At 36.0% G+C, this 26,343-nt stretch overlaps 1 protein-coding gene and 2 pseudogenes across 4 annotated transcripts in view; 1 reads left to right on the top strand and 2 right to left on the bottom strand.

The window, feature by feature from the left end:
• The window catches only part of IFI44L (interferon induced protein 44 like), a 58,927-nt gene that overhangs the window by 10,133 nt on the left and 22,451 nt on the right, over positions 1-26,343 (bottom strand). The gene's annotated exons all lie outside the window — the stretch shown is intronic.
• On the bottom strand, positions 382-2,195 carry LOC119527133 (annotated as a pseudogene).
• LOC119528164 lies at positions 4,316-5,830 on the top strand (annotated as a pseudogene).

Here is a 26,343-nt window from a genome sequence, read left to right on the forward strand (position 1 = left end):
AGATATTTTATTTACATGGGTTATATTTATTGCTACTTACCTATTAGAAATTAAACTTGATTTTTTTAAATTTTTATTTATTTTTTTATTAAGGAAGTTGATTTACAGAACAGTCATGCATGCAATACACAATTCCCATGCACCACCCCGTAATTAACAACTTTCTTTGGTGTGGTACATTTGTCACAAATGATAAAAGCAAATTTTTATAGTTGTATTATATAACTATAGTCTATGGATTAATTTTGGGTTCACTGTGTTGTGCAGTTACATGGATTTTTAAAAATTTTTATTCCAGTAAATTACATACAACCTAAAATTTCCCCTTTTATCTACACTCAAATATATAATTCAGTGTTGTTAACTATATTCACAATGTGCTACCATCATCACCATCACCAACCATTATCAAAATTTTCCCTTGTTCCAAATAGAAACTTTAAATTAAATTTAAATTAAATTCTTATTACCTACCTACACACTGTCCCCCAATAAATTATATTCTAGATTCTGACTCTATGACTTTGCTTATTCTAATTATTTCATATCATGAGATCAAACAACATTTGTCATTTTGTATCTGGCTTATTACACTCAAAACAATATCTTCAAGGTTCATCCATGTTGCCATTTGCATCAGCTTTGCATTTCTTTTTATAGCTGAATAATATTCCATCGTGTGTTTATACCACATTTTGTTTATCCATTCATCAGTTGATAGTTATATGTGTGGCTTCCATCTTTTGGAAATTGTGAATAATGCCACTATGTTCATCAGTGTACAATTATCTGTTTAATTCTTTGCTTCAATTATTATGGGTATATACCCAGTAGTGGGATAACTGGGTCATATGGTAATTCTAAACTTAATTTGCTGAGGAACTGCCAAACTGTCTTCCACAGCAGCTGCACTATTTTACGTTTCTACCAGCAGGGAATGAATATTCCTATTCCTTCACACCTTTCCAATACTTGTAATTTTCTGTTGTTTATTTTTTAGTAATAGCCACTCTACTGAGTGTGAAACGGCATTTCATTGTGGGTTTTTTTTTAGCTCTTAAAAATACTATTTTATTTATACTTATGTATGAAAAAATGGCTGTATTCTCATGTTTACATACATAACAATATTGGAAACAGAGTTCATTAACAAATCACATCTAAATTTTATAAAGAACATGCAAATATTAAAACACTGATTGGTTATAGTTAGCAGAGTGGGGAAAAAACCCAATAGTTATAATTTGCATTTTAGGTAAAGAGCAGCACCCTCTGAGGAGAATCAAATAACTAGTAACATTTGTCTATATTGTGAAATAATATATACATAGGAAAGTTAGTGATTGTACTGATTTTATTACTTTTTGCTAAGCCATTTTATCATCCTTACATTCAACGCAAAGAAATAAAACTGTGAAGAAAAATATGTCCTCATTATTATTCACATTAAAAGGGTCTGCTTCACCCTGAACTCCTGGGAGTATTATACAACAGGGAGCACACAATGGTTCACTTTGATTCTGATCCACTGAAGAGAATCTTATTCATATCTGATGACTGAACTAACTCCATGGGAGGTGAGATAGACTGAACCATTTCTGTAGTGTCCCGGTTCTCACTAAATAAAAGACCCTAAACAAGGAAATACAACAATCTGTCCAGAAACTACATCTATATGCTCTTTCTTAGTGTAAGATGGAAAAGGGGCTCTTTCTTGAGTATATGGATACAAATATTACCGTGGTGTAAAGATTGCTGGATTGATATTTTGTCTGGTGCAATGAAGACAAGGTACATGTTGAATCCACTGTCAGATTAAGAAACTTCCACAACTTGTGTCAGTTCTTCAAATAATGGAGCAAGTTCCTTTTCTAGACTGACAATTAGTCCTGTATTGGCACTGCTGCTGGCTATGAAACTCACCAACAGAGGTAAATGATTAAATTGAACCACCTGGTAGGTGTTATAGTAACAGATAATAAATACTTTTGTTTTTTTGAAAGTCCAGGTTTGCTCCCTTGGTCTGTTGCAAGGGCAAAAGCAGATAAGAAACCAGGTCTTAAGGCATGCTCTGGAGCATTATCATTGGCCACTTTAATAACAGGTACTCCATCTCTATCTGACACAACAAGCGCATGGAGCCCTTCAACACTTGGTAACTTTTTATACAGGAATCATTTTAGGTCATCCACCATGATGAACCCTTTCTCCTGCAGGATCCATCTCCATGCTTGGATTTCTGTTCTGGAAGCTGCCCAGGTTCTGCCAGCTGTCACTTCAGGAACTGCTTCAAAGGTTCTTTGTGGTTTTGATTTGAATTTCCCTTATGGTTAATGATGTTGAGTACCTTTCGTGTGCTTTTTGACCATTTTTGTATCTCCTTTAGAGAAATGTCCATATAAGACTTTTGCTCATTTTTTAAGTGGGTTATTTGTCTTTCTATTGTTGAGTTAAAGGATTTCTTTATATGTTCTGGATATTAAGCATTTATTGGATATTTGGTTTCCAAATATATTCTCCCATTGTGTAGGTTATTGCTTTACTTTCATGATAAGGTCCTTTGAGGCACACATGTTTTTTCTTTTGTTGCTTGTGTTTGGGTGTATTGTCTAAGATACCATTGCTTAATAAAAGGTCTTATGTTTTCTTCTAGGAGTTTGAAATTGTGTTAATGTGGTATGTTACATTAATTATTTTTCTTATGCTGATTCACCCTTGCAAGTCTGGGATAATTCCCACTTGTGCCAGTTTGGATGTATTACATCCCTCAAAACACCATGTTCTTTAATGTATTCTTGTGGGGGCAGATGTATTTAGTCTTGATTAGGTTGGAACCTTTGGATTAGGTTGTTTCCATGGAGGTGTGGCCCTACCCATTCAGCATGGGTCATGATTAGTTTACCATAGCCCTAAAAAACTCAGACAGAAGGAGCTCAGTGTGGCTGCAGCTTAGAGAGACATTTTGGAGATAGCCTTTGAAAGCAGACTTTTGCTGACACTTTGCTCTAGAGAAGCTACGAGAGGACAAATGCTTCAAGAGCAATGTTTTGAAGAATGCACAAGAACTGAGAGAGGAGCTGGGACACAACCTGAGATCAGCAGATGCCAGCCACATGCCTTCCTATCTAACAGAGGTTTTCCAGATGCCATTGGCCTTCCCTCAGTGAAGGTATATTTGTGTTGATGCCTTAATTTGGACATTTTCATGGCCTTCAGTAAATCTGTAACCACATAAAATCCCTTTATAAAAACCAATCCATTTCTGATATTTTGTATAACAGCAGCATTAGGAAACCAAAATACCACTTGATCAAGGTGTATAAAATTCTTTTAATGTGCTGTTGATTGGGTATACTAGTATTTTGTTGAGGATTTTTTCAGCTATATCCATAGAAGATACCAGTTTATAATTTTCTTTTCTTGTGGTATCTTTATCTAGCTTTGATTTGAGGGTGAGCTCACAAAAAATTAGGAATGTTTATTAAATCTTTTAAAAATACAATTGTGAAACTGTTACATGCTAACCTAAATATTTTTGTGAGGAATGAAAGTCTTTTCCCAAGACATTAGAGATGTTTTATATTTTGATTTATGTTTTGCACTTACTTTTTACTTTGAATTACTTTTTACAATTATTTTTAATGTCTGTCTTAGTAGCAGAAAGCTAGATTCTCATATCTGCCTCTGTGTTTAATCTGTGGCAACATGTTTTGTTTGAAGTATCTGAAGAAACTATGGCTAAACAACTTTAGTAGGAAAAGGAGGTCATATGCAATTTAATAGCTTTTTCAGATAATTGTGCATATACCCAATTAATACTACATCATGGTAATTTCTTAAATGTTAGTTGCAATGTAGAATCTGAAACCTTATAAGTGAAATAATCATACCTTTTTATATTAAATCCATTGCTCTATCTTACACTTTCAACATATATTTTATCTATGCAAGATTTTGGAATGCATTGGTCATTTGGAAACATAAGTTCACTGGATTATGCAGATCTTCCAAACACTGACATATCTCACTGTATAATATTAAAATATTAAATTCATTAATACCACTATTAATCTCATGCACTAAGTCTCTAAGTGTTGGGAACCTTTCAAGCCGGTGGCACTAAACTCTACCAATAACCATTGCTATTCCAAATTTCTAACTTTTGTTTAAGATTTGTAATTTTATTATTGGCAACAAACATCATCAGTTGTTTTTCTTGAAATGATAAGTAAATTCTGTGCATTATTCTTAAAAATGTTTGCCAAGAGATCCAGGTCTGAATAACCAAGTCTTCCAGTTGTCTTTTCAAGTAAAAATGATGTTACATGAAAAAGCACACAGTTCAGCTCACATAGTACTTGTACCAGTCCCTTACCTCAACACAAGCATCATACTTTGATATACAACATAGTCTTTTATGTATATTTCCCATTTCATCATACAGAATATTAAAATCATGTGTAATCAAGAGTTAAGTTTAACCAAAATCAATAATTGTTATTGCTTCATCAAGGACATTCATAAATGAAACTGGCATTTTTTTTTATTTGTTATAACTGTGAGTGCATTCTGGTAAAGAATGCAATGGCTATCAGTAGAGTGTAGTGCCACTGCTTGATTTGTGCTGAGGTGCCAACAGGTAAAACTATATCTGTATCATCAGTTTAAATTTTAATACACTAGAAATTGAAGGGAAAAAAACCCACTTCAAATTATTGTAAAAATAGCTTTGAACTCAGATCCCCTAAAAGGATCTCAGCCCCCCAGCAATTCACAAATTTCATTTTGAGGAGAATTACTTTAACAAAATCTTCTCTCCTAAATAAACACACTAATTCTGACCTCAAGAATAATTTGTTGATCTTTGGAGCAATTAATAAAATTTGTATTAATAAGTATTTCCTTAAATATATTCAGTTGTTGCTAAGAAGTGTAAGGGCATAAATAGATTTGCCCGCTGAAGATTAACACCTCAAAGTGAATCACTGTTTTGCTTTTCATGATCATTTCTGATAGAATGTTCTGATACAATGAAACATTATTGTATTACATAATTTCAATTATTTTATTTTAAAAAGAGAATAGCTTTTTAATCCAGGTAAAACCATGTGGGACATGAGTAAAAATGGACATCAAAATGTGATAAACAGGTGGAGTGCTAGCTTCCATCTTTCCCAGCACGCTACCATCATGGAACCATAACTCCTGTGGAAGAACTATCTCCCAGTTCGACAATGGATGCCTGGGACTCATTTCATTGCTCTCAAAGTTCCTTTGAAGGAAATATTTTTGAAGGGAATCTTGCTCCAGAAGAATGTATTTCCTTTTGGGGTCTTTTTAACAAAATCTGATGACAAAATGAAGAACTTGGACTGATTATTGATTATACTTATACAGAATGCTGTTATAAAGGAGAGGAATTACCAGAAACAATTCCTTACTTAAAATTTTTTACAGTTGGGCATAAGGGGCCTGATGAAGTATTTTAAACTTCAACTTGGCTTTTAATGGGTTTTTTAAAGAAAATTAAAAAATGACAAACATTGGGGTCCATTGTCCCCATGGTTTAAATAGGACTGGCTACCTCATCTGCAGATATTTGATTGACATAGAAGGCATGAGGGCAGATGACACAATTTTATCATTTAATAGGTGCCACGGACATTGCTTAGAAAGAAAAAACTCCATTGAAGACGTTCAGATCTGTCCTGTCAGAAAGTTTGAGGGTTCCAGTGTATGCAGATCAAGTGGTTTTGAAGAATCGACACAAATTCTGGAACCAGTCAATAAGTCTGTTCACCAGGGAGCTCAGTATAATCTGTATCAGACCCAATATCCCTTTTTTATAAAAACACTCCAAAAGGTAGGAATTGAAGGAAACTTCCTAAGTATGATAAAGGGAATATATGAAAAACCCACAGCCAGCATAGTACTCAATGGCAAGAGATTGATAGCCTTCCCTCTAAGATCAGGAATGAGACAAGGATGCCCGCTGTCACCACTGTTATTAAACATTGTGCTAGATGTGCTAGCCAGAGTAATCAGGCAAGACAAAGAAAAGGCATCCAAATTGAAAATGAAGAAGTAAAACTGTCATTATTTGCAGATGATATGATCTTATATCTGGAAAACCCTGAGAAATTAACAACATAGCTACTTGAACTAATAAACAAGTTTAGCAAAGTAGCAGGATATAAGATTAATGCACATAAGTCAGTAATGTTCCTATACACTAGAAATGACCTAACTGAAGAAACACTCAAGAAGAAGATTCCACTCTCAATAGCAACTAAAAAAATCAAGAACATAGGAATAACTTTAACCGAAGATGTAAGAGACCTATACATAGAAAACTATAAACTTTACTAAAAAGAAATAGAAAGGGAGCTAAAAAGATGGAAAAATATTCTTTGTTCATGGATAGGAAGGCTAAATGTCATTAAGATGTCAATTCTACCCAAGTCATCTACAGATTCAATGCAATCCCAATCAAAATTCCAACAAACTACTTTGCAGACTTGGAAAAGCTAGTTATCAAATTTATTTGGAAGGGGAAGATGCCTCAAATTGCTAAAATCATTTTAAAAAAGAAAAATGAAGTGGGAAGACTTACACTCCCTGATTTTGAAGCTTATTATAAAGCCACAGTAGTCAAAACAGCATGGTACTGGCACAAAGATAGACATATTGATGAATGGAATCAAATCAAAACTTCAGAGATAGATCCCCAGATCTACAGTCAACTGATCTTTGATAAGGCCCCCAAAACCACTGAACTGGGACATAACAGTCTTTTTAACAAATGGGGCTGGGAGAGTTGGATAGCCATATCCAAAAGAATGAAAGAGGACCCCTACCTCACACCCTACACAAAAATTAACTCAAAATGGATTAAAGACCTCAACATAAGAAACAGTACCATAAAATTCCTAGAAGATAATGTAGGGAAACATCTTCAAGATCTTGTATTAAGAGGTCACTTCCTAGACCTTACATCCAAAGCACAATAACAAAAGGAAAAATAGATAAATGGGAACCCCTCAAACTTAAAAGCTTCTGTATCTGTACCTCAAAGTAATTTGTCAAAAAGATGAAGAGGCAGCAAACTCAATGGGAAAAAAAAACATCTGGAAACCATGTATCTGACAAAAGACTGATATCTTGAATATATAAAGAAATCCTACAATTCAATGACAATAGTACAGACAACCCAATTATAAAATATGCAAAAGATATGAAAAGACAGTTCTCTGAAGAGGAAATACAAATGGCCAAAAAATACACGTAAAAATGTTCAGTTTCACTAGCTATTAGGAAGACGCAAATTAAGACCGCAATGAGAAATCATCTCACACCAATTAGAATGGCTGCCATTAAACAAACAGGAAACTACAAATGCTGGAAAGGATGTGGAGAAATTGGAACTCTTATTCACCATTGCTTGGACTGTATATTGGTACAGCCACTTTGGAAGACAGTCTGGTGGTTCCTTAGAAAACTAGATATAGGGTTACCCTTCAATCCAGCAGTTGCACTTCTCAGTATATACCCAGGGATCTGAAAGCAGTGACACAAACAGATATCTACATGCCAACGTTTATAGCAGCAATATTCACAGTTGCCAAGAGAACAACCCAAATGTCCTTCAACAGATGAATGGATAAATAAAATATGGTATATACACATGATGGAATACTATGCAGCAGTAAGAAAGGAATGATGTCATGAAACATATGATAACATGGATGAACCTTGAAGACATAATGCAGAGTGAAATAAGCCAGGCACAAAAAGAAATATTGTATGTTACCACTAATGAGAACACTGAAAAATGTAAAATAAATGGTTTATATTGTAGGACGTAGGGGGCCTAGTGATAGACAGCAAATAGTGAAGGGGGAACACTAATCTAATAAGAACAAAAAAATTATTGCGGGTAAGCTTAATGTTCTGGGAATGCTCAGGAATGACTATGGTTTGTTAATTTCTGAGGGGTATGGTAGTAACAAGTTCACAGAAATGTAGTTATTTTAGGTCATTTGTTTTTCTTATTTCTATGTTTTGGTTTTGTTTGAAATGTTTTTTTATTCTCTTTTTTATATTTTTTGATAAAGTTAATTTAAAGTAGAAACAATGAAAAAATATTCAGAGCCCCCTGAGGAGCTGGGAGAAAATACAACCATCCTCACCTGGATAGTTGATGATGTTCTCACAAACATTGAGGACTGGCAGTTTGATGTGCCAAGCCCTCTATCACAGGACTTGCCGCTACAAAACTTGCTACTGCAAAGTAGATGCTAGGCCTGCTTATAATTGTGCCTAAGAGTCTCCCCCTGAATACCTCTTTGTTGCTCATGTGGCCTTCTCTCTCTAGCTAAGCCAACTTGGCAGGTGAAGTCACTGCCCTCCCCCCTACATGGGATCTGACAGCCAGGGGTGTAAATCTCCCTGGCAGTGCAGGATATGACTCCCGGGGGTGAATCTGGACCCAACATCATGGTATTAAGAACATCTTGACCAAAAGGGGGATGCAAAATGTAATGAAATAAAGTTTCAGTGGCTGAGAGATTCCAAATGGAGTTGAGAGGTCACTCTGGTGGGCACTCTTATGAACTATATAGATAACCCTTTTTAGGCTTTAATGTATTTTGGAGTAGCTAGAAGTAAATACCTGAAGCTATCAAACTGCAACCCAATAGTCTTGATTCTTGAAGATGTATGTATAACAATGTAGCTTACAAGGGGTAACAATGTGATTGTGAAAGCCTTATAGATCACACTCCCCTTTATCCAGTGTATGGATGGATGAGTAGAAAAATGGAGACAAAAAACTAAAGGAAAAATAGGGCAGGGGGGGATGATTTGAGTGTTCTTTTTTTACTCTTATTTTTCTATTCTTATTTTCACTTTTTCTGGTACAAGGAAAATGTTCAAAAAATAGATCAGGGTGATGAATGAACTATATAATGGCAATACAAACAACTGATTGTACACTTTGGATGATTTTATGGTATGTGAATATATCTCAATAAAATTGAACTTAAAAAAAAGCCAAATTTGGAGGATAATAATGGGCCTTATGGTCTATTCCAAATTTAAAAAAAAGAAAAATTAGTCTCCAAAAAATAAAATCATCATGAACACCTGGAGGATTGTGGGAAGATGGCAGAGTAGGAAGTTCTAAGAATCAATCCCTCCACCAGAACAATTATTAAACAGGCAGGAACTGTCTGAATTAACTATTTCAAAAATCCAGAGTCCAACCAAACACTGCACAGTATCCATGGAAGAGCAGAAGAAGCTGGTAAATTGCTTTTTCTTGTGTAGTGGTAACTAGTGCCCACCCCCACTCTCACAGCATGTAGCTGTGAGGTGCAGTCACTAACACACCTTGCTGGTGCCAGAAAGGGACATAAAAACCCACTTCCCCAAGATCCTGGGTGGACATGAGCCAATCCCTGATCACAGCTTTTGATTAGCTACTTCGAGTCACTGGGAACCTGGCTCTCAGGGCAGTTATTCTGGTTTGCTAAGGCTGCCATTATGCAAAATACCAGAATTGGATTAGCTTTTATAAAGGTGGTTTATTTGGTTACAAAGTTACAGCTCTAAGGCTATAAAAGTGTCCAAACAAAGGCATCGGCAATAGGGTACCTTCATTGAAGAACACCAATGGCATCTGGAAAACCACTGTTGGCTGAGAAGGCACAGGCACATGGCTGGCATCTGCTCCACGTTCTGGTTTCAAAATGGCTTTCTCCCAGGATGTTTCTCTCTAGATGTCTGGGGGCATTCTCTTAGTTTCTCCCAGGCAAACTCTGGACTAGCAAAAGTCTGCTTTCAATGGCCACCTACAAAATGTCTCTCTTGGCTGCAACAGCAAGCTCCTTTTGTCTGAGCTCTTATAGGGCTCCAATAACTAATCAAGATCCAAGCTGAATGGGCAGGACCACACCTCCATGGAAGTAATTTAATCAAACATATTACCCACAGCTGGGTGGTCACATCTCTATGGAAAGAGTCAAAGGATTTCAACCTAATCAACACTATTACATGTGCCCCCACAAGACCACAGCAAAGAATATGGTGTTTTGAGGGACATAATACATCCAAACTGGCACAGCAGTCTTTGTCCCAACCCACCCCAGAAAATGGAGGCAGAGGAGACTTAAACACTGTGTGATTCCTGAAAGCTTCAGAGGACAGTTGAAGGGCTATATTTGCTAGACAGGTCAAGAAAGCACAGCTTTGGGGAACCCTGGAAGAAGCTCTTGGCACCCTTCCTGGCTGCTGTCTCATCACATCTCTGAGGGTAGTTGGACACTTTGCAGGTCCCTGGCCTTGTTCTTGTTGGGAAAGAATGACTTGAAAAACTCTTCTCTAATGTGTCCTGCCTCCCAGAATTGGCACTGCAGGCAAAAGCAGTTTGAGAGGAGAACAGTGGAGGAAACAAATGAGGCAGATGAGCTGGTGCAAAGACTTTAAGTCTGGCAGTGGAACAATCAGGAAAGGAAGATGGTAGTCTCCTGGGAAGTAGAGTGGGCATTCATACTCCTGTAAACAGGGGAACTCCAAAGGCCACTAGCAAGCATGAGGTCAGGAAAGGATACAGAAAAGACAAGGAGGACCATGCACTGTGCATTTTCCCCAGCAGAGCCACCTGATAGAAGGGCAGACACTTAAGAATATATGTGTCACATCACCAGCTGTTTACAAACACAAAAAACAGACATAATAGGGAATAATCTGAGTGTTGAAACTTTAAAATGTTAAAATTTAGAGTGTGCGAAAAAGGATTACAAGACAAACATAGAACAGGAAATGATGGCCCATCTAAGGAAGAAACTAAAAATCCAGAGAACATCAATGAAGATCAGACTGTGGGTACACTGAACAAAGACTTAAAAAATTATCTTCAATATGCTGAAGTAAAATATGAAGAAAGAAATTAAAAATTATTTGAAAAACAATGAATGAACAATATGCAAATCTCATAAAGAAATAAAAGCTTTAAATGGAATCAAAAGGAACTGCTGGAGTTGAAGAACATGGTAACTGAAGCAAAAAATTCCCAGGAGGGTTTCAACAGCAGATTGGAGATGACAGTAAAAAGAATCAGTGAATGCTAAGACAAGACAATTGAAACGGGTCAGGCTGAGAAGCATTAAAGTAAAAGAGATTTTTTTAAAAAGCACAAGTAGCCCAAAAGACCTCTGGGACACAATCAGTGTATCAATTACCCATGATGGGGCTCTCAGAAGGAGAAGAAAGGAGAAAAGGGCAAAAAGCACATCTAAGAACCCAAGGCAATCTCAAAAATTGTACCACTATACAGGGCAAGAATAATGTGAAGAAGAGCTGAGACAATCTGGATGTTTAAACATGGGCCACTCTAAAGGTCCAGAATAGGTTGGACCAGGTGTCAAAGAAGGGTCTTAACACAAAGCCAATCTACAATAAAACCCTAGGCAAGAGGGAGAAACTGATCTTCAGAAATACATCAAAATAATCAGATGTCCAGCCAGTAGCAAAAAATTTACAAGCCATATTAAGAAACAGGAAGATATGGCTTAGCTAAGGGAACAAACTGAAACTTCAGAGAAGACACAGACTTTGGAACAACTAATCAAATAAATTCACACAAATCTCCTAAGTCAATTAAAGGAGATGAAAGAAAACATGGATAGAAATAGACCAATAGTGGATATGGAGTTAAAGGATATTAAGAAGACAATATGTGAGCAAAAAGAATTAGAAAGTTTAAGAAGAAACATAATAGAAATTAGTATGAAAGGCATAATAATGGAAATAAAAATACACTAGAGGCATACAATGGCAGATTTGAACAGACAGAAGAAAAATCAGTGAAATAGAAAACAGGAAAATTGAAATCAAAAGTCAGAAGAACAGATGGAAAACAGAATAGAGAAAACTGAGAAGTGTCTCAGAGACTTATGTGTCAGCACAAAGCATACAAACATATGCACATGAGTGTGCCAGAGAAGAAGGAAAAAGGGAAAGAATATTTGAGGAAATAATGTCCAAACATTTCCAACTCTTCCGAAAGATATAAATATCCATGTCCAAGAAATGCAATGTACTCCAAACACAATGAGCCCTAAGAGTCCTATTCAGAGACACAAATGAAATCAGAATGTTGAATGCCAATGACAAAGAGAAAATTCTGAAAGCAGAAAAAAAGCAATTTGTCACTCACAAGGTATCCTCAATAAGACTAAGTTCTGATTTCTCATCAGAAATCACGGAGGTAAGAAGGGAGTGGTATATTTAAAGTCCTGAAGGAGAATAACTGCCACCCAAAAATTCTTTTCCAACAAAACTACCTTCAAAAATCAGGAAGAAGTGATGTCATCACCATGGTAACATAAGACATCCCCTGGAAAAAAACTCCCAAAAGATTCAGTAAAAAAAAAGGGGGGGGGGCAAATTTCATTTGCTTAGAACTCTGGAGGAAGGTAGAGACAGTAGAAGGAGTCCACAAACTCTGAAATGAAGAGAAAAAAGATCAGGTAGGAAATGTTCATCCCAGACTGACCAGTCCTCTTTCCTCACTTGGTCCCACACAGTCTAGGAAGTGCACAGAGGCAGCAGCCAGGATCCCTCCCACTTCTCATCAGGGACACAAACTATTAAAACACTCACACCAGTGAATTAGATCCCCATGAATATTCAGACACTAAGATCTAAGTTTACAGAGACCTGGGGCACAACCCTAGCCACTGAATACAAAAGAACCCCAAGGAGGAGCTCCAAAACAGAGGATTAGGGAGGGAACAATAGAACCTACTTTTCTCCCCAAAGCAGTGACTGGCCATGAGGAAACTGTCCAAATCAATTGTTTGGAGATCTGGGAACAGAGGAAGTCAGTACAATGCCCAGGGAAGTGTGGGACAAAGAGAGTGAGAAACCATGGGCATAGTCTGTAACTCCACCCATGGCTCCACACACCCAATCCCCACCCTCATGGGAAAAACAGCAGTGAGTGACACAATTCTTGCCTGGTAGGTGGCTGCAGACTGGGAGGGCTGCAAAAGTCCTCTGCCCCAAGTACAAAGCAGGACACAGCTGAACACAAAGCCAGATATTTGATGTTGAATTGAGAACACTGGATCCCCACAGTTTCAGCCCCTCCTGGTCAGACACTGACAGGCTCCACTGTTTCAACTGCTTCAGAAGGGAAATAGGCAGCCAAAGAGCATCATCTGATTGGCAGGCCAGAAAGTGCAGAAAAAAGTGGAGCTTTTTGGAGTCTTTCTAGGCCCTATCACAGGGCTAATTGGAACTGGTCTATGCCTCCTACACAGATACCTGGCACTGTTTGGCTGGGAAACACTGATGATCCAACTGTCAAACAAGAGCCTTAATACAAACCTATGCAACAATGAAATCCTAGAAAAGAGAGAGAAACTGACCTTCAGAATAAACCCATCAAGATAATCAGATGACAAGATATCAGCAAATAATCACAAAGCACACTAAAATGCAGGAAGATATGACCCAGTCAAAGGAACAGATTTTAAAAGGTGGAGGAGACACAGAATTTGGAAATAATAAAAGATGTTCAGATAAAATCTCCTAAACAAATTCAATGAGATGGTTAAAGAGAGAAAAGATATTGAGAAGACATTGGGTAAGCATAAAGAAGAATTTGAAAGAATGTATAGAAAAATAACAGAAGTTATGGAAATGAAAGATACTTTAGATGAAATTTAAAATATAGTAGAGATATACAACAGCAGATTTGAAGAGGGAGAAGAAAAGAACTGTGAGAAGACAGAGAAACTAAATTCAAACAGACACAAGAATAAATGGAGAAAAATATGGAAAAATTTGAACAGGGTCTCAGGAAAATGATTGAAAACATGAAGCAGAAAACATATGCATCATAGGTGTCCCAGAAGGAGAAGAAAAGGGAAAAGGGTCAGGAAGAATATTTGAGGAAAAAATGACTGAAACTTTCCCAACCCTTATAAAAGACATAAATATGCAAATTCAAGAAGGCCAACATACTTTAAATAGACTAAATCTGAATAGACCCACTCCAAGACACATACTAATCAGGCTGTCAAATGCTAAAAAGAAAGAGAATTCTGAAAGCAGCAAGAGATTTAGCACATACAGGAGAAGCCAAATAAGACGAGGTGCTGATTTCTCATCAGAAATGAGGCAAGAAGGCAGTGGTATTATATACTTAAGATATTGAAAGAGAAAAATTGCCAGCCAAGAATTCTCTATCCAGCAAGCCTGCCCTTCAAAAATGAGGGAGAGTTTAAAATATTCATAGAGAAACAGAAGCTGAGAGAGTTTGTTAACAAGACGCCTAACCTACAAGAAATACAAGAGTTCTGCTGGCTGAAAAGAAAAGACAGAAAACAGAGGCTTGGGGGAGATTATCAGTAAGGGTAACTAAAAGTATAAAAAGAGAGAAAGAATAGACACAACAAATAAAATATAAAGGGTAAAATGGCTGAAGTGAGTACTTCTTTTACAGTAATAATATTGAATGTTAATGGTTTAAATTCCCCAATCAAAAGACAAAGATTGGCAGAATGGATAAAGAAAATAAGATCCATCTATATGCTGTCGAAAAGAGACTCATTTTAGACCTCAAAATACAAATAGGTTGAAGGTGAAAGGATGGAAAAAGACATTCCACACAAGAAGTAACCAAGAAAAAAAAAAAAAAAAAAAAAGCTGGGTTAGCCACACTAATAGGAGACTAAATAGACTTTAAATGCAAAGATGTTATGAGACAAGGAAGGACACTAAATATTAATGAAGTGGGCAATTCATCAAGAGGAAATAAATAAATATCTATGTACTTAATCAAAGTGCACCAAGCTACATGAGGTAAACACTGGCAGAACTGAAGAGGGTAACAGATACCTCTACAATAATAGTGGAAGACTTCAACACACCACTCTCTTCAATAGAAGGAGCATCTAAACAGAGGATCAATAAGAAAACAGAGAACCTAAATAATATGATAAATACACTAGACTAACAGATACATAAGAAAATTTCAACCCAAAGCAGCAGAATATACATTCTTCTCAAATGCTCATGGATTATTCTCCAAGATAGACCACATGCAGGGACACATAAAAGTTCTTAGTGAATTTAAAAATATTGAAATCATATGAAAAATTTTCTGTGATCATAATGGAATGAAGCTTGAAATCAATAACATCCAGAGAACTGGAAAATTCAAAAATATATGGAGTTTAAACAACACAGTGGGTCAAAAGAATACACAAGAGAAATCAAAAATATCTTGAAATGAATGAAAATGAGAGCACAAAATATCAAAACTTATGGGGTGCAGCAAAGGCAGTGCTGAGAAGGAAATTTAAAACCCACATGTCTAAATTAAAAAGGCAGAAAGAGCTAAAACAATGAGTTAATTGATGTTTGGATAAACTAGAGCAATAACAGCAATCTAATCCCAAAGCAAGCAGAAGGAAAGAAATAATGAAGATTAGAGTGAAAATAAATGAAACTGAGAACAAAATAACAGTAGATGGAATCAATAAAACCAAAAGGTGGTCCTTTGAGAGGATCAATTAAATTGGCAAAACCTTAGCTAGGCTGACAAAGAAAAGAAACAGAAAATGTAAATAAAATAAGAAATGAGAGGGGGCATTGCTACTGACCCCACAGAAATAAAAATGATCTTAATAGGATACTATGAACAACTGTATGCCAACAAATTAGACAACACAGATGAAATGGACAAATTTCTAGAAACATGTGAACAACCTATACTGACTCTAGAAGAAACAGAAGACTTCAGAAGACAAATTACAAGACATTATATCAATTATCAAAAACCTCCCAACCCTCCCAACAAAGGAAAGCCCAGGACAGGTGAATTCTGCCAACCATTTCAAGAAGAATTAATACTAATCCTGCTCAAACTCTTCAAAAGCTGGAAGAGGAGGGAAAAATACCTAACTATTCTATGAACCCAACCAAAGCCTGATAAAGATACAATAAGAAAAGAAAATTACAGATGAATTTCTTTAATGAATATGTATGCAAAAATCCTTAAAAATATTCACAAAGCAAATCCAACAGCCCATTAAAAGAATTACACACCATGATAAAGTGGGTTTTATTCCAGGTGTGCAAGGTTGGTTCAACACAAGAAAATCAATTAATGTAATACAGCACATTAACAAATCAAAGGGGAAAAACCATGACCATCTCAATTAATGTAAAAACAGCATTTGACAAATTTTGGCATCCTTTCTTGATAAGAAAACTTAGAAAACTAGGAATAGAACGAAACTTCCTCAACATGATAAAGGGAATATATGAAAAACCCACAGCTAACATCATACTTAATGGTGAAAGACTGAAAGATTTCCCTATCATATCTGAAACAAGACAAGTATGCCCACAGTCAAAAACATTGTATTGGCTGGTTAACTAGAGCAATTAAGCAAGGAAAAGGAATATAAAATATCCAAATTTTAAAGGAATAAATAAATCTTTCTCTATTCGCAGATGGCATGGTCCTATATATAGAAAATCTTGAAAAGCCCACAACATAGCTCTTAGAGCTAATAAATTAATTTGGCAAAACTGATAGAGGATCAATGTGCAAAAATCAATAGTGATTTCCTTCACTAGTAATGAACAATCAGAATAAGAAATAAAGCCCCAAATTCCATTTATGTTAGCAAATAAAAGAATCAAATATCAAATATCAATGAAATATCAATGAATAAATATCAATAAATACAAATGAATAAACCTAAGGACGTCTTTCTTCCACAGAGAAAACTACAAAATACTGCTAAATCAAAGAAGACCCAAATAAATGGAAAGACATTCCATGTTCATGGATTACAAGACTAAATGTCTAAGATGTCAATTCTCCCCACAGCAATTTATAGATTCAATGCAATCCCAATCAAAATTCCAACAATCTTATTCACAGAAATGGAAAAACCAATCACCAAATTTTTTGAGAATGGAAAAGGGCCCAAAATAGCAAAAACCATCTTGAAAAAGAAGAGTGAAGTGGGAGAAATCAAATGTCCTGATCTTAAAACTTAATAAAAAGGAACAAAGTAATCAAAATAGCATGGTACTGGCACAACAACAGACATATAGAACAAGATAATTGATTTGCAAACTCAGAAGTCAATCATCACATTATTTTTATTTATTAGAGAAGTTGTGCCTAGAATAGTCATGCAAAAAATACAGTATTCCCAAATACCATTCTTTTGTTAACAGTTTGCATGGGTACAGAATATTTGTTACAATTGTGAGTAGCACATTTTTATAATTGTACTATTAATTGTTCTATAATTGTACATGGTTTCACTTAAGATTCAGTTTATATAGTGTAGTTCCATGATTTTTTAACTTTTATTTGTTACCATATATATAATCTTACATTTCCCTGTTTAACCATATTCAGATATATATTTCAGTGTTATTAATTTCATTCACAATATTGTGCTACCATTGCTGCCATCCATTACCTAAACATTTCCATCATTCAAAATAGAAACCATGTACACTTCAAATCTTAACTTCCCACTCCCTATCCTCACCCATCCCCTAGCATCCTATATTCTAGATTCTGACTCTATGAGTTTGCTTATTCTAATTGTTTCAATTCAGGGAAATTATGCAATATTTGTCTTTTTATTTCTGGCTTATTTCACTCAACACAATGTCTTCAAGATTCATCCATGTTCTTGCATGTACTAGGACTTCATACTTCTTATAGCACAGTAATATTCCATTGTATGTATATAGCATCTCTTTAATTATCCATTCATCAGTTAATGGACACTAGGGTTGCTTCCATATTTGGCAGTTGTCAATAATGCTGCTATGAACATCAGTTTACAAATGTCTGATTGAATTCCTACTTTCCATTCTTTGGCTATATAACAAGTAGTGGGATTGCAGGGTCATATGGTAGTTCTATACTTAACTTTCTGAGGAACCATCAACAGTCTCTTACAGCAGCTGTGCCATTTTACATTGCCACCAACAATGAATGAGTGTTCCCATTTCTCTGCATCATCTCTAACACTTGTAACTTTCCTCTCCAAAATTTATTTTCCATTTTTGTAATAGCAGCCATTCTAATGTGTGTGAAACAATATCTCATTTTGGTTTTGATTTGCATTTCCCTTATAGCTAATGACGTTGAGCCTCTTTTCATGTGCTTTCTGGCCTTCTTTGTAGAGATGTCTATTCAAGTCTTTCATCCATTTTTTAATTGGGTTGTTTGTTTATTTGTTGTTAACTTGAAGATTTCTCTATATGTTATGGATGATAAACCTTTATTGGATATGTGGTTTCAAAATATGTTCTCCCATTGGGTAGGCTGTCATTTTATTTCATGATAAAGTTATGTGAGGCAAAAAAGTTTTTAATTTTGATGAGGCCCTATTTATTTTTTTCTTTTCTTGCTTGTACTTTTAGTGTAAAGTCTAAGAAAACATTGCCTATCATGAGGTTCTGAAGAGGCTTTCTATGTTTTCTTCTAGGAGTTTGATAGTTCTAGCTCTCCCCAGTATCCAGTCTCTGGGGAATGTGCTCCACCCACTCTGAGGCCTGGGGTGGCAGCACTCTTCCTGAGCATCAAGGCAGAAGGCCCACCCTCTGCCTCTGGAGCTAACTCGCCCTTTCTACATGCCTGGGTTGCTCTTTTCTCCTTCCCTGAGATTTCTTGGCTTCAGACATTGGCTTCTATGATTCTGTCTTCTCTGAAGAAATTTTTCCTTCAATATGTCCCTTTTCTGTACCTTTTAGTCCAGACTGGCAAGTGGTTGTTTATACAGATCTCACAAAAAAATTTGTTGGCTAGATATGCAGCATACAGGGGTCAAACCTGTCAGACAATAGGACTTTGCACAAATACTTTCTGGAAACTCCATCTCCAATCCTGGCTTGCACTGAAACAACTGGCTGCTTCCAGATTTTGTTAAATCCTCACATGGAGCTGTAGCCTCTAGTTTCACTTTCTGGAAGCTCAGAGTTTTCCAAACCATCAATTTCTGGTTTGTACCAAGTGTTCAGTTCTCAGTTTATTTCTTTCCTCTTGCATTTTACTATAAGCCACAAGGAGAAGCCAGGCTGCATTTTTGACAATTTGGAAATCTCTTCAGCTAAGTATCTCAGTTCATCGCTTTCAAATTCTGCCTTCCATCTGACACCATGACTCAATTTGCCAAATTCTCTGCCACTTTAAAACAAGGATCACCTTTCTTCCAGTTGGCATTGACACATTCATCATTTCTGAGTCCTCATTGGATGTACCTTCAGAATCCATATTTCTACCAACAGCTTCTTCAAGGCAGTCTAGCCCTTCTCCACCAATTCTTCCAGAATCTTCCCCTTTTCCATTTGAAAAGCCATTTGAACATGTTTGATATTTGCAAACTCAGCAGCACCCCACTTCTCTGGAACCAAAATCTGTTCCAGTTAGAGCTGCCATTATGCAATATACCAGAAATGAGTTGGCTTCTATAAAGGGAATTTATTGGGTTACAAATTTACAATTCTAAGGCCATAAAAGTGTCCATACTAAGGCATCAGTGGGAGGATACCTTCACTAAAGAAAGGCTGATGGTGTCCAGAACACTTCTGTTAGCTGGGAAGACATGTGGCTAGTGTCTGCTGGTCTTTTGCTCCCAAGTTGTGTTTCAAAATGGCTTTCTCCAAAATGTGTCTCTCAGCTTCTCTCTCTCAGCCTCTGTGCATCCTTGCTTGTTATCCCAGTGTGTTTCTCTCTAAGTGTCTGGGGGTCTTCTCTTAGCTTCTCTGGGACAAGGTCTGGGCTAGCATCTCCAAATATTTCCAAGCAACAGCAGCTGTGTCAGCACTTGAGCTCTCTTAAGTAGTCTAGTAAACTAATCAAGATCCACCCTGAAAGGGCAGTCTCCACACTTCCATGGAAATAATTTAATCAAAGGTGTCACCCACAGTTGGCTGACTCATCTCTCCATGGGAACACTCAAAATATTCAACCCAACAAGATTGGTTTAAAAGATCATGGCTTTTGTTGGGGGATGTAATATATCCAAACCAGTACACATGCCTTTTATTTCTTTTTCTTGTCTAATTTCTTTGTCTAGAATGTCCAGTACAATGTTGAATAACAGTGTTGAGAGTGGGCACCCTTATTCCTGATCACAAGGGAAAGCTTTCAGTCTCCACGGTAACTAGGATGTTAGCTGTGGGGTTTTCACATATGTTTTTTATCATATTGAGAATGGCTCTTCCTGTTTCTTGTGTTCTAAGTATTTTTATCAAGAAAGTGTGATTTTGTTAAATGCCCTTTCTGCATCAATTGAGATGATTTTTTTTTGTCCTTCACTGTGTTATGTGGTGTATTACATTAATCAATTTTCTTATGTTGAACCAATCTTGTATACCAAGGATAAGTCCCACTTTATCATGCCACATAATTCTTATGTCATTAGATTTTATTTTCTAGTATTTTGTGAAGTTTTGCTCCTTTTCTCTTGGGAACTTTATTTGGCTTTGATATAAGGGTAATGTTGGCCTCATACAGTGAATTAGGGGTGTTCATTCCTCCTCAGTTTTTCAGAGATTGAGCAGAATTGGAGGAAAGTCTCCTCAGAATTTTTGGTGGAAGTCCTCTGTGAAGCCGTCTGATTCTTGGCTCTGCTTTGTTGGGAGGTTTCTGATTATAGTTTCATTGTCTTTAATAGTAATTAGTTTGTTGAGATCTTCTATTTCTTCTTGAGTCACTGAAGGTACTTTATATGTTTCTAACATTTGTCCATTTCACCTAAGTTATCTAATTTATTGGTACAGAGTTGTTTATAGTATCTTCTCATGGTACTTTTTATTTCAGCAGAGTTGGTACTAATGTCCCTCTTTCATTTCTGAATTTAGTTATTTGTATACACTCTTTTTTCTGTGTCAATCTAGCTAAAGTTTTGTCAATTTAATTGATCTTTTCAAAGAACCAGGCTTTGACTTTGCTCATTCTCTCTATTCTTTCTTTTTCATTTAATTTATCTCCATGCTAATATTTTCTGTATTCTTCCTTCTGCTCTCTTTGGGAGTGGTTTGCTCTGCTTTGCTAGTTCTTCCAATTATGAGGTTAGGTGTCTGATTTGAAGTCTTCATTCTTTTGTAATGTAAGCCTTTAGAAATATAAATTTTCCTATCAGCACTGCCTTCAGTGTATCCCATAAATTTTTGTATGTTGTATTTTCATTTGCCGCAAGATATTTCCTAATTTCATTTCTGATTTCCTCTTTAACCCATTAGTTGTTTAAACGTATGTTGTTTAGCTTCCACATTTTTGTGAATTTTCCATTTCTCCCTCTGTCATTGATTTCTAGCCACATTTTGTTGTGGTCAGAGAATACACATTATGTAATTTCAATATTTTTTAATTAACTGAGACTTGTTTGTAACCTAATGTTATATTGTATCCTGGATAATGATCCATGTGCACTCATGAAAAATGTGTATTCTATTTTTGTTGGGGGGAAGTTTTTCTATATATGTCTGTTAATTCTACTTGGTTTAGGGTATCACTCAAATTCTGTATTTCCTTATTGATCTTTGACTAGATGTTCTATCCATTATTGAAATCTGTGCCTTAATGTATCCTACTAATGTAGAATCATAAATTTCTTTCTTCAAATGTCAGTATTTACTTCATGTATTTTGGGGCTCTGCTATTAGATGCATATATCTTTATAATTGTTACTTCTGGTTTAATTGTCACCTTTATCAGCATACAATGACCATCTTTTTCCCTTGTATTTATTTTGACTTAAAGTCTATTTTATCCAATGTCGGTATAGTCACCCCAGCTCTCTTTGGGTTCCTGCTTTCATTGTATTTTCCATACTTTCACTTTCAACTTATTTCTTTGGATTTAAGATAAGTCTCCTGCAGATGTTATAGTTGGGCCATGCTTTTCATTTTTTTTTTTAATCCATTTTGCCAATCTCTGCCTTTGGACTGGAGACTTTAATCCTCTTACATTTAAAGTCACTACTGATAATACAGGGATTTTCTTGTGCCATTTTGCTATGTACCCATTGTAAGTTTAATATCTTTTTTGTCCTTCACTTCCATTAATGCCTACTTTTATATTTATTGATTTTTTTGTGTTGCATCATATTGAGTGCCTTCTCATTTCTGTCTGGGTATATCTTTCATTTTCCTTGTGGTTTCCATGGGTTTAAAATTTAACATCCCAAATACATAACAATCATATTTAGTTTGATACTAACTCAACATCAATAGCATGCACATACAATTTTCCTATACCCCTCTGCCTCCCACCTTCTTTAGTTGTTTTCTTTCAGCACTTTAGGTATTTCAACCCATAATCCTCTTGCCTCCATGGTTTCTGATGAGATATTACCATTCAACCTAATGGTGACTCCCTTGTATGTAACACATTGCTTTGCTCTTGCAGCTTTCAGAACTCTCTCCTTATCCTTTGCATTCAATAGTATGATCAGTATATAATGAGGTGTAATTCTCTTCATGTTTATCCTGCTTAGTGTGTTCCCTGGGCTTCTTGGATGTGCAAATTCATGTCTTCTGCTAAGTTTGCTAAGCACTCTGTCATCATTTCTTTTAAAATTCCTTTAAATTTTAAAGAATTCTTAAATTTTAAAGAATGATCCAAATTTGCCAATCAAAAGTTGTGATCAGTGTTTGGTCATGCCCTCCCCTGGTCTTGGGAAGAGTATTTTTACATCCCTTTCTGTCACCAGTAAGCTATCCAGGTGACAGAAAGTCCAGGGGCTGGACCTTATCACAGCCTGCCACCAGAGCAGGGGATGACTGCCATTAGCCACTCTACAGAGGCAGCAATTTAATATTCTTTATCATAATTTGTGAGTCTTTTCCTCCCACTCTTTCATGTATGCTGTATAATGTTCTGCCCTCTGAAGTTTCAAAATATTTGTTTCAGAGAGTTTCTTCCTGTTTATAGTTGTCTTGGTCGACAGGCTAAGTCCTGGAGCTCTCTCCTCTACCACCTTCCCGTAATCCTCCCAAAACTCACATTTTTGACAAGGAGGCAAGCACCAATTGGGAAATAATAGTCTTTCAACAAATGGTGCTGGTATTAAGGTGCATCCCTACCTCACACCCTATATAAAAGTCAACTCAAAATGGATCAAGAGTCAGAACTATCAAATTCCTAGAAGAAAACATAGGGAAGTATCTTTAGTACCTCATGTTAGGCAATGGATTCTTGGACTCCACAACATAAGTAAAAACAACAAAAGAAGAAATAGATAAATGGGATATTTTTAAAATTAAAAACATTTGTGCCTCAAAAGACTTTATCATGAAAATAAAATGACAACTTACAAAATGGGAGAAAATATTTGGAAATTATATATCTGATAATGGTTTAATATCCAGAATATATAAAGACATCCTTCAACTCAATAACAAACAATGCAAACAACCCAATTTAAAAATGGGCAAAAGTTTTGAATGGACATTTCTCCGAAGAGGATATACATGTGGCCCAACAGCATGTGAAAATATGCTCAACATCATTAGCCGTTAGGGAAAAGCAAATCAAAACCACAATGAGATATCATGTTACACCCTCTAGAATGGCTAGTATTTTTTTTTTAATGAAAAATTACAAGTGCTTGAGAAGATGTGGAGACATTCATTGCTTGTGGGAAAGTAAAATGGGTCAGTTGCTATGGAAGACAATTTGGCAGTTCCTTCACAAAATTAAATACAGAATTACAATATGACTCAGCATTTCCAATACTAGATATATACTCAAAAGAACTGAAAGCAGGGACTTGAACAGGTATTTGCACACCAGTGTTCATAGTGGCATTATTCGCAATTGCCAAAAGGTGGAAGCAACTCAAATGTCTATCAATAAATGAATGGATAAACAATGGTATAAATACACTGGAATATCATTGAGCCATATGAAGAAATGAAGTTCTATTACATGTAATTCCACCTTGAAGACAACATGCTGATTGAAATAAGCCAGAAAGAAAAGGAGAAATATTGTATGATAACTTTGATTTGAAAAAATTAGAATAAGCAAACCCATAGAGTCAGAATCTAGAAAATAGGTTGCCAGGGTACAGTGTGAGGGTAGGGAATAGGGAGTTAGTGCTTGAAATGTACAGAGTTTCTATTTGAGACAATGGAAAAGTTTTGGTAATGGATGGTGGTGATGATACCATAACATTGTGAATGTAATTAAAAGTAATGAATTATATATTTGAATGTAGCCAAAGGGGGGATTTTAGTTGTATATATGTTACTGGAATAAAAATTTTTTAAATCCATGCAACTTTACAACAAAAACAGTGAACCCTAAGTTAAACCATACACTATAGTTAATAGTTCAGTTATAAAAATGTGCTTTCATCAATTATAACAAACATACTACACCAATGCAAAGTCTTAATAATAGGGTGATATATGGGAATCCTGTATTTTATGCATGATTGTCTGTTAACTCACAACTTCTCTAATAATTAATGGATATCAAATGTAACAAAGCTATTTATATTGTACAGGCATACTTCAGAGATATTGAAGTTTTGGTTCCAAGCCACACAATATAGTGACTATCACAATAAAATGAGTAACACAATTTTTTTGGTTTCCTAGTGCATATAAAAGTTATTGATACTCTACTGTAGTCTATTAAGTGAGCAACAGCATTACATCTTAAAACCACAATGTACATACCTTAATTAAAAATACTTTATTGTTAAAAATGCTAACCATTATCTGAGCATTCAGTGAGTTGTAATCTTCTTGCTGATGGAGGGTTTTTCCTTGCTATTGATGGCTGCTGACTGATCAGGGAGGTGTTTGCTGAAGATTGGGGTGGCTGTGGCAATTTTTTAAAATAAGGCAACAATGAGGTTCAGTTTCCCACATTGATGGACTCTTCCTTTCAAAAAAGGGTTCTCTGTAGCACGCAATGCTGTTTTAAAGCATTTTTCCCACATTAGAACATTTTTCAAAATTGGAATCGGTCCTCTCAAACCCTGCTGCAGCTTTATCAACTAAGTTTATGTAATATTCTAAGCCCTTTGCTGTAATTTCAGTAATGTTCACAGAATGTTCTCCAGGACTAGATTAGATCTCAAGAAACCACTTTCTTTGCTCATCCATAAAAAGATCATTAAAGTTTAATCATGAGGCTGCAGCAATTCAGTTTCATATCCAGGCTCCACTTCTAATTCTAGCTCTCTTGCTATTTCTACCACATCTGCAGTTCCTACCTTTATTGAAATCTTGAAACCCATCAAACCATCCATGAGGGTTGGAATCAACTTCTTCCAAACTCCTGTTAATGTTGATATTTTGACCTCTTCCCATGAATCTCAAATGTTCTTAATGGCATCTAGAATGGTGAGTCCCTTCCAGAAGGTTTTCAACTGATTTTGCCCAGCTCCATCTGAAGAATCACAATCTATGACAGCTACAGCCTTGCAAAATGTATTTCTTAAACAATAAGACTTGAATGTCAAAATTACTTCTTGATCCATGGACGGCAGAATGGATGTTTTGCAGGCAGGTATGAAAACACATTAATCTTGTACATCTCTATCAGAGCTCTTGAGTGACCAGGTACATTGCTAATGACAAGTAATATTTTGAAAGGAATCTTTTTTCTGTACAGTAAGTCTCCGTAGTGGCTTAAAATATTCAGTAAGCCATGTTGTAGAACAGATGTGTTTGTAATCCAGGCTTTGTTTTTCCACTTAGAGAGAACAAGCAAAATAGATTTAGCATAATTCATAAAGGCCCTTGGATTTTCAGAATGGTAAGTGAGCACTGGCTGCCACTTAAAGTCACCAGCTGCATTAGCCCCTAACAAGAGAGTCAGCCTGTCCTTTGAAGCTTTGAAACCAGGCATTGACTTCTCCTCTCTAGCCATGAAAATCCTAGATGGTGTCTTCGTCCAATAGAAGGCAATTTCATCTACATTAAAAATCTTCTGTTTAGTGAAACTACTTTCACCAGTCATCTTACCTAGATCTTCTGGATAACTTGCTACAGCTTCTACATCAATGCTTGCTGCTTTACCTTGCACTTTTATATTATAGAGATGGCTTCTTTCCTTAAACCTCATGAACCAACCTCTGGTAGTTTCAAACCTTTCTTCTGCAGTTTCCTCAGCTTTCTCAGCCTTCAAAGAATTTAAGAGAATTAGGGCCTTGCTCTGAATTAGGCTTTGGCTTAAGGGAATGTTGTGGCTGGTTTGATTTTCTATCCAAACCATCTCTGTATCAGTAATAAGGTTGTTTTGCTTTCTTATCATTCATGTGTTCA

This window comes from Choloepus didactylus, chromosome 2 (genome assembly GCF_015220235.1).
Source record: "Choloepus didactylus isolate mChoDid1 chromosome 2, mChoDid1.pri, whole genome shotgun sequence".
Lineage (NCBI taxonomy): Eukaryota > Metazoa > Chordata > Mammalia > Pilosa > Megalonychidae > Choloepus > Choloepus didactylus.